Source organism: Antechinus flavipes, chromosome 1, assembly GCF_016432865.1.
Source record: "Antechinus flavipes isolate AdamAnt ecotype Samford, QLD, Australia chromosome 1, AdamAnt_v2, whole genome shotgun sequence".
NCBI classification, from domain to species: Eukaryota; Metazoa; Chordata; class Mammalia; order Dasyuromorphia; family Dasyuridae; genus Antechinus; species Antechinus flavipes.
The window spans coordinates 11,628,844-11,636,031 of record NC_067398.1 but is presented as its reverse complement, the minus strand read 5'-3'; positions in this window follow the sequence as shown (position 1 = coordinate 11,636,031).

The window sequence follows — 7,188 nt, the reverse complement described above, 5'->3', positions numbered from 1 at the left end:
AGTTTATGGTAATCCTTTTCTTTGAAAATGCCAAGTCTTCCACTTATGGCTTTGATATTTTGATATGTATCTTCTAGGACTTAGTCCATTGATGGTCTTCTCCCTCTTGATTTTTCAATCTATCTTTTCTATAATGATATTCCACTCTGCTTATATACAAGATCAAATTACAATTCCTAGGGTCAAGAAACTATCCCTTAATCCAAATATTCTCTCCAATCATAATTTAATCTCTCTCTTTTCCTACTTGGTTTAAATTCTTGAGATGAGATTGGTGACAAGGAGGGGTGAATACCTGTTCCCTCCCTCATATCATTACCTACTAACTCACTCCTCATCCTCTTGAAATCCATCACATTTTCAACTAATTACTCAACTAAAAAGGACCTTTTAGTTGCTAAATCACCTTTTCTCATCTTTCTTGAATTTTCTGCAACTTTTGATGCTAAGAATATCTTTTATCTTTCAATTCCATTCATTTATTCACTTTGGTTTATTAAATTTTTTTCAACCTGAATGTAGACATAAAAAACCTGTTTCCATATAGAGTGAGACATGAAAAGAAAATTACAAATGTAATTGATTTCATTTTATACCACTTACTTAAAAATATATAGATTGCTTATGCTTCCTTCAAAAATGTCTCACTTCTCCAAGTTTCTTTCTGAAACTGAAATACTTCAGTTTTCTTTTGCATATCAAACACATGTTTTCACACCTTTCTTTTTGGCATTGCTATTGCTAACCTTTCCTTTCTCCCAATTAGAAACTGAAAAAAAGAAAATAAGGAAGAAAAAATCTGGAGAAAAAATTCAGGAGAAATGAATAATCTACATCATTGTTTTATTTAAAAAGTCTTCTTTTTTCCACGTCTGGATCTATAAATTCTCAGTCAAGAGTTGGACAACGTGCTTTCTCATGGGTCTTCTGGACATGTAGTCAGTCATTTTGTTCATGTGTATTCTTTAATCTTTCGAAGCTGTTTTTCTTTACATGTTGTTTTCTTTGAATAAGCTATTCTTCTAATTATTTTCCTCTTGCTCTCTACCAATTCTGTAGAATTTTCTGGAATCATTTCTTTTGGTGCAATCATATGTTATAGCAATATTCCATTATTTCTTCAATTATTCCATAGTTAATAGGTATCCCTCCTTAGATCAGGGTTCTTTTATGGGTTCTCCATTTTAGTTTCAATTAAGTTTAGCCATTAAATCCCTACAATATAATAAAAGGCTCAGCAGATGGAGAACTAAACTTGGAATCAGGAAAATTCAAATCCTCAGAAACATACTGTGTGACCATGGGATTATCATTTAACCTCTTTTAACCTTAATTATCTAGATAAAGAAAGGATAAGCTACTCTAGTATGTTTGCCAGGAAAACTCACTGAAAATCAAGAAGAATAGGATATAACTGAATGAGTGAAAAAACACCATCATCACCAACAACAATGTGGTTGGCACTGGGAAATACAAAAACAAAAACAAAAAATCATTTCTTACCCTCATAGAGCTTGACATCAATGAGAAAATTGTGTATGCACAAGTAACATAATGCCCCTTACTACTTCCCTCATTTTTTTCACCAGGAGGTGGGTACCCAGAACAAGGCTGGCTCCTTACAATTCAAGAAGTAACTTCTGACGAATTGGACATTAAGAAGAGATATCCTTTTTTTCTCAGTATTCTATCTCACAAGACCTGCTACTTTATTTAACCCCAGAGATTATCCATTGACACCAACTGGTGAGCCAGACTTTACTAACTTTTAGAAAGCCCTCATTTATGTCCAGGTTTCATCTTAGACATTTTGTACCAGGTCCCAGAAGCTGGCTCTGGCACTTGAATTTTCATATTGAAAATACTTTCTAATCTTTGGCTTCTTGTTCTGACTGAACTTCTTTTTTTGGAAGATCTTCCTGAATTGACCAGATCTCATTGGTTGTATTTCTGACTTATTCTATTATTCCCCAAACATGGGGTCCTTTTGTTTTTCTTCCTCCTTCAAATTTTCTACATTTTTTGATGTGTAGTTTTCCTCAAATAGAATATAAACTCCTTAAGAGCAGGAGCCCATCTTTCTGCTTGTATTAGTGTTCCCCACACTTAGCACAGTATCTTGTACAGAGTTAATGCTTAATAAATATTGGTCGACTGACTAACAAAAAGAGGCAAAACAGTCCCCTAAAATTACATAGAGTCCAGTGAAAAGTTGGCTTCAATTGAGAGAGGATATAGACCTTGTTCTTGTCTAGGTAATTCATCATTCTAGTTTGCTGGAAGTCCTTTTCTTCTCTTCATTGAGCCATTATGATGCCTCCATCTTTGTTCAATAGTGGTCTTCTGGGTTTCTGGTACAACTCTGAAACTGCCTTTCCTCAGTGAGTCTGATTTTTACTAGTTTTAACTAGTTTCCTAATGAAAATCACTACTACTAGCTGTTATAGGGACACCAGAGATGTCCAAATATTTTGGCGTAAAAAAATTCACAAGATCTATCTCTGGTTAAGGGGGAAGGGAGAAACCAGAGGATTCTCTCAATACTTTTCTCTTAAGGAATCTGTCTGGGATGGTGTTCTTCTCTAGCTTTTCAGATGTCTGGATGTTTTAATATGAACAAGTTTATGTGTTTTATACAAGCCTCATGGGGCATGATTGAATTTCCTCAATCAATTTTATTATACCTCCTACTATACCTAGTCAAAATGCCTCTTACTTAATTGATTAAATAGAGATGTTCTAACATTGTTATAGTAAAGTTAACCGCTATGTATAAAAGTAGGTACATAGGTAGATTCAAAGTATAAACAAAGATTTAAACATAAAGAGAAATAACAAGCAAATGAGGGGAGCATGGAAGAAAATACCTATCAAATCATTGAATACAAGAAGAGATCATGATCAAATAAAAGATAATTATTATTTTGGGAGGTAAAAGGGAATAATTTTGGTTGCAAAAAATAATAGAAAAGGTTTTGTATAAATAAACAATATCAACACAACTAAAGTTATGAAGAAAATAAGGAAATTGAGAAAATTTAAAGCAAGTTTATCTGATAAAGTTCTCAATTCTCATTATATAGGGCACTGAGCCAAATTTATTTTTTAAAAGAGGAGCCATCTCCAAACTAATAGTCAATGGAAATGAACAGGCAATTTTCAGGGGGAAAAATCAAAAGTATCAATAATCATTTGGCAAATGCTCCACATTACTATAATTAGAAAAAACATAAATTAAAACAACTTTCAAGGTATAGATTGGGGAAAAATTACAGAAAATGATAAATGCTAGAAGAAATGTGGGAACATAGGTACATTAGTGCACTAGTGCTATAGTTGTGAACTAGTTCAATAATTCTGGAGAAGAGTTTGGAACTGTGCCCCAAAGGCTATAAAACTGCATAATCCTTAACGTAGTAATATTTCTACAAGAATTATACACAAGGAGATCAAAGAAAAAGCAAAGGACCCCTATATACACAATTTTTTTTTTCCTGTGGTGACAAAGACTTGGACACCAAAGTGATGCCCATCAACTGGAAGAATGGCTGAATAAGTTGTAATATGTGATTTTGGTGGCCTTCTATGGTGTTAAGTGATAAAGGGAATGGTTACAGAAAAATCTAGGAAGACCTATAGGAACTAATACAAAATTAAAAGAACATAATTAGGAGAAAATTACCCATAGTTACAGCAATATTATAACAATAAACAACTGTGAAAGATTTAGCTATTCTGAGGAATAAAATGATCCACCTTAAACCAAAGGACTCATAATGAGAAATTATATACAACTACAGATAGAGAACAGATGGACTCTAAGCATAAATTGAAATATTTTTTCTTTATTTTTTTTGCTCCTGCCAAACTTGACTAATGAGGAAATATGTATAGTATAACTTTACATATATTATATATACATATATATGCATGTATGTATAATGAGTGTCATATTTCTTACCTCCTCAATGGGTAAGGAAAGATAGAAAGGGAGAGAAAAATAGGAAGGGAGAGATTTTGAAATTGAAAATAAATAAAATATTAAAACTGCAATAAAATAATAAGTAGGTTCTGAAAAATAATTTTAGAAAAATAATGTAAAAATACAACTATAATTTTTAATGAACAAAGACACATTACAAATAATTTTCTTTTTAGATTTATGTTTTTTTTTCAATGAATGGCAATTGATGTTTTTCCTTCCTTCTTTTGGAAAAAAAAAAGAAAAAGCAAAATTCCTATAATAATATGCATCATCAAATGGAAGAAATGTCATCATTGATCCACAATACATGTTTCACTTTCCACCGCAGGCCATCATCTCTCTGTTTGATCATTGTTTCTCTGGAATTGGATTGGTCATTTTGTTGATTTTACCTCTTTAAAAAGTTGTTAGACAAAGCAATTTTAAGGAAGTTGTAAGAAGACTACTAAATAGAGGGAGTAGCCAAGGACTGAAGTGAGTCATAAAAGAGTTTGAAGTGGTATGCTAAGAAACTATTCTGAACCTATTCAAAGGTATATAGATAGGAAATGAAACATTGCATGCTGAAAACAGGAAATTCAATTCCTTGAAACTTTTTGTTTTCCTTTGGCCTTCTGGGACCTCTCCTTTAATTGCCTTTTTTTTTTTTTAACAAAGGAGTAAGATAAATATGAAGATCAGATACAAAAAGAAAAGTGGTTGCTTGTAGAAAATAGTAAAGAACCATGCCAGTGGAACAATTGTTTTTCTTTTTACGGTGTTGTCAAATGCTAAGCACAATCCAGCACATTGTCTTCCTTCAACATAAAGATTTGGCTTGTATTATTGGTTTCAGCATTTGGTTTCTTAATGTTTCTGTCCTAAAAAATGTAGGATCTTGGTCCTAATGTCAATGTAAATGAGGAATTTGTGGCTTGGAAACATTGAGCACAAGGGTCCATGTCCTTTAAGATCTAGATAACTGAGTCAGTCATCTTGATCAAAAATTGGAAATAATAGACCCACTCATCTTCAGCTGCTTTCTTCTAGAATGATCCTGGTTCTTTTAGGAAATGAGGCTACTTAGGCTAATTGCTGATTTAAAACTTAAAGACTGAAATTCATTTATTTTTCCTCATTTTTCTCTTATTTTCATGGTCCTTTGGGTCATGGTAGAATCAACTCTTTATGCTTCTGTGACCCTCATTACCTCAAAGTGCATTGCTAATTTTGGCTTTGCAGAAATACAACATTGAGAAAAAAAATTAAGCATACTCTTTCCAGATGATGCTATTTTTCCGAGCTACCAATATTTTACAAGAGACCAAAGTTTTGTCTTACTTTTTCACTTGGGATCTTCTTTAAAAATGACTGCATAATCCCAGAACATTAAATTAATCAATAAATATTTATTAATTGATTTTTTGAGTATACGTCTCTGAGGTCCCTGATCCTGATGAAACATGAGGGGTACAAAAAGCACACACAGATAACTATATTAAATTATAATATAAAGTAGCATGAATGTTTGATGTAAGGAGGGGACCTTTGAGATAATCTAGAATAGGTCTTTTCAAAGTGTGGTCTGAAAAACTCTAGGGATTCCTGAGACCCTTTTGAGGGGCAAAACTATTTTTATAATATTACTAAGATGTTTAAATTTTGAATATAGTAAATATAGCACAGTGCTAGGCACATAACAGCATAATACATTTATTGTTATTTTTTGTTTGTCCTTCATTTTCAAAGAGAACTATTATATCAGGAAGGAAATGTTGTGATTTATAAGTGAATTAGATTTAAGTGAGGGAGGGCTGTGCAAAGTCACCAGCCTCACTTTCTCCTCCAGAGCCATTTGGGTCTAGTGGGAAAACACACAGAAATAGAGAAAGACAGAGAGGCAGAGATAAATGTAGCCAGAGAGAGGCAGGTAGTGTGGTACATTAGGAGAAACATAGGGCTTAGATTTAATTGTCCAGTTTAGTTGGATGATCTCCTGCACACCACTTGAACACTCTGAGCTTCAAGAACCTCATCTGAGAAACAAGGAGATTGTAGCAGACAGTCTACAAGGCCTCTTCTTGCTTAGTCTATGAATGATGGAGAATGTTACAAAACTGGTCCATTCTCTTTGGTACTTTTGGGCTACAGTAAACCATCTATTACATATATACACGGAAAGGACATTTTTCCTATTGTTGCTGCCTTTATTTTTCTACTGGGCCTATGATTTAATGAATATAAGAGGCTCCAGACGTGACAAATCTATCACCCAAGGCAGATCACACATAATTTTCCAATTAGTACTTTCCTGGCTCAATGAGAAACTGATTGACTTGCCCAAGTGGCCCAGCTTATATGTGTCAGAATTAGGGATTTGAAGTCAAGTATCCTTGACTCTGGGGATAGATCTCTAGTGCCTTTCTTTAAAATAATTAAGACTGGAAAAATGAAATCAATTCAAGTGAAACAAATGTTATATACACATTCAATCGATCAATGGGCATTTGTTAAGCCTTCTGTGCCAGGCACTTGGGAGCCAAAGAAAATATTAAAACTATCCCTACATATAAGGGGCTGATATTTTAATGGAGGAAGACATGAAGTATATTCAGAATCAATATATAAAAATAGAAATTAGTTAAAAACCTGGGAGTTAGAGAGAGAGAGGACACAGATGTGTTGAAAAAGGGGAAATTCTGGGGTAGTTCCTTCGCTGGGTTCTCACCCTCATTCAGTTCAATGCTTCACACTTATTTTTCACAACTGGGATCTCTAGGCCCTTCCATGTTAAGACTCCATCCATTTAGGACTTCATATTGTATGTGATTATTGTCTTTGTTCCATAGTAAGACCTTCATGGGAATAGGGCAGTGGGGACGGGGTCCACCCTAAACTAAAGACCTTCCATCAGGTTGCCAGATATTGCATGGATATGGAGGAAGAAGGGGTCCTATCCATTACTGGTTTTCTCCCACACATTACTGGTTTTCTTTCATCTTTCTAGGCACTGGTTCATATTATATGGAGAGAAGTCTTAGGTAAGAAATGCCTAACTACAGGGGATCTTGGAAGTCATTTAATCCAACCCCCTCATTGTACAGTCTTTTTTCCCCACTGGAGACCTGGAACAGAACTACTCACTACACAAGTTTAGGGGCTTCCCCAGATACCATCTCACACTTTGAGTAGGTAGTGATGTGTAGAAAATTATTTTTTCCCCA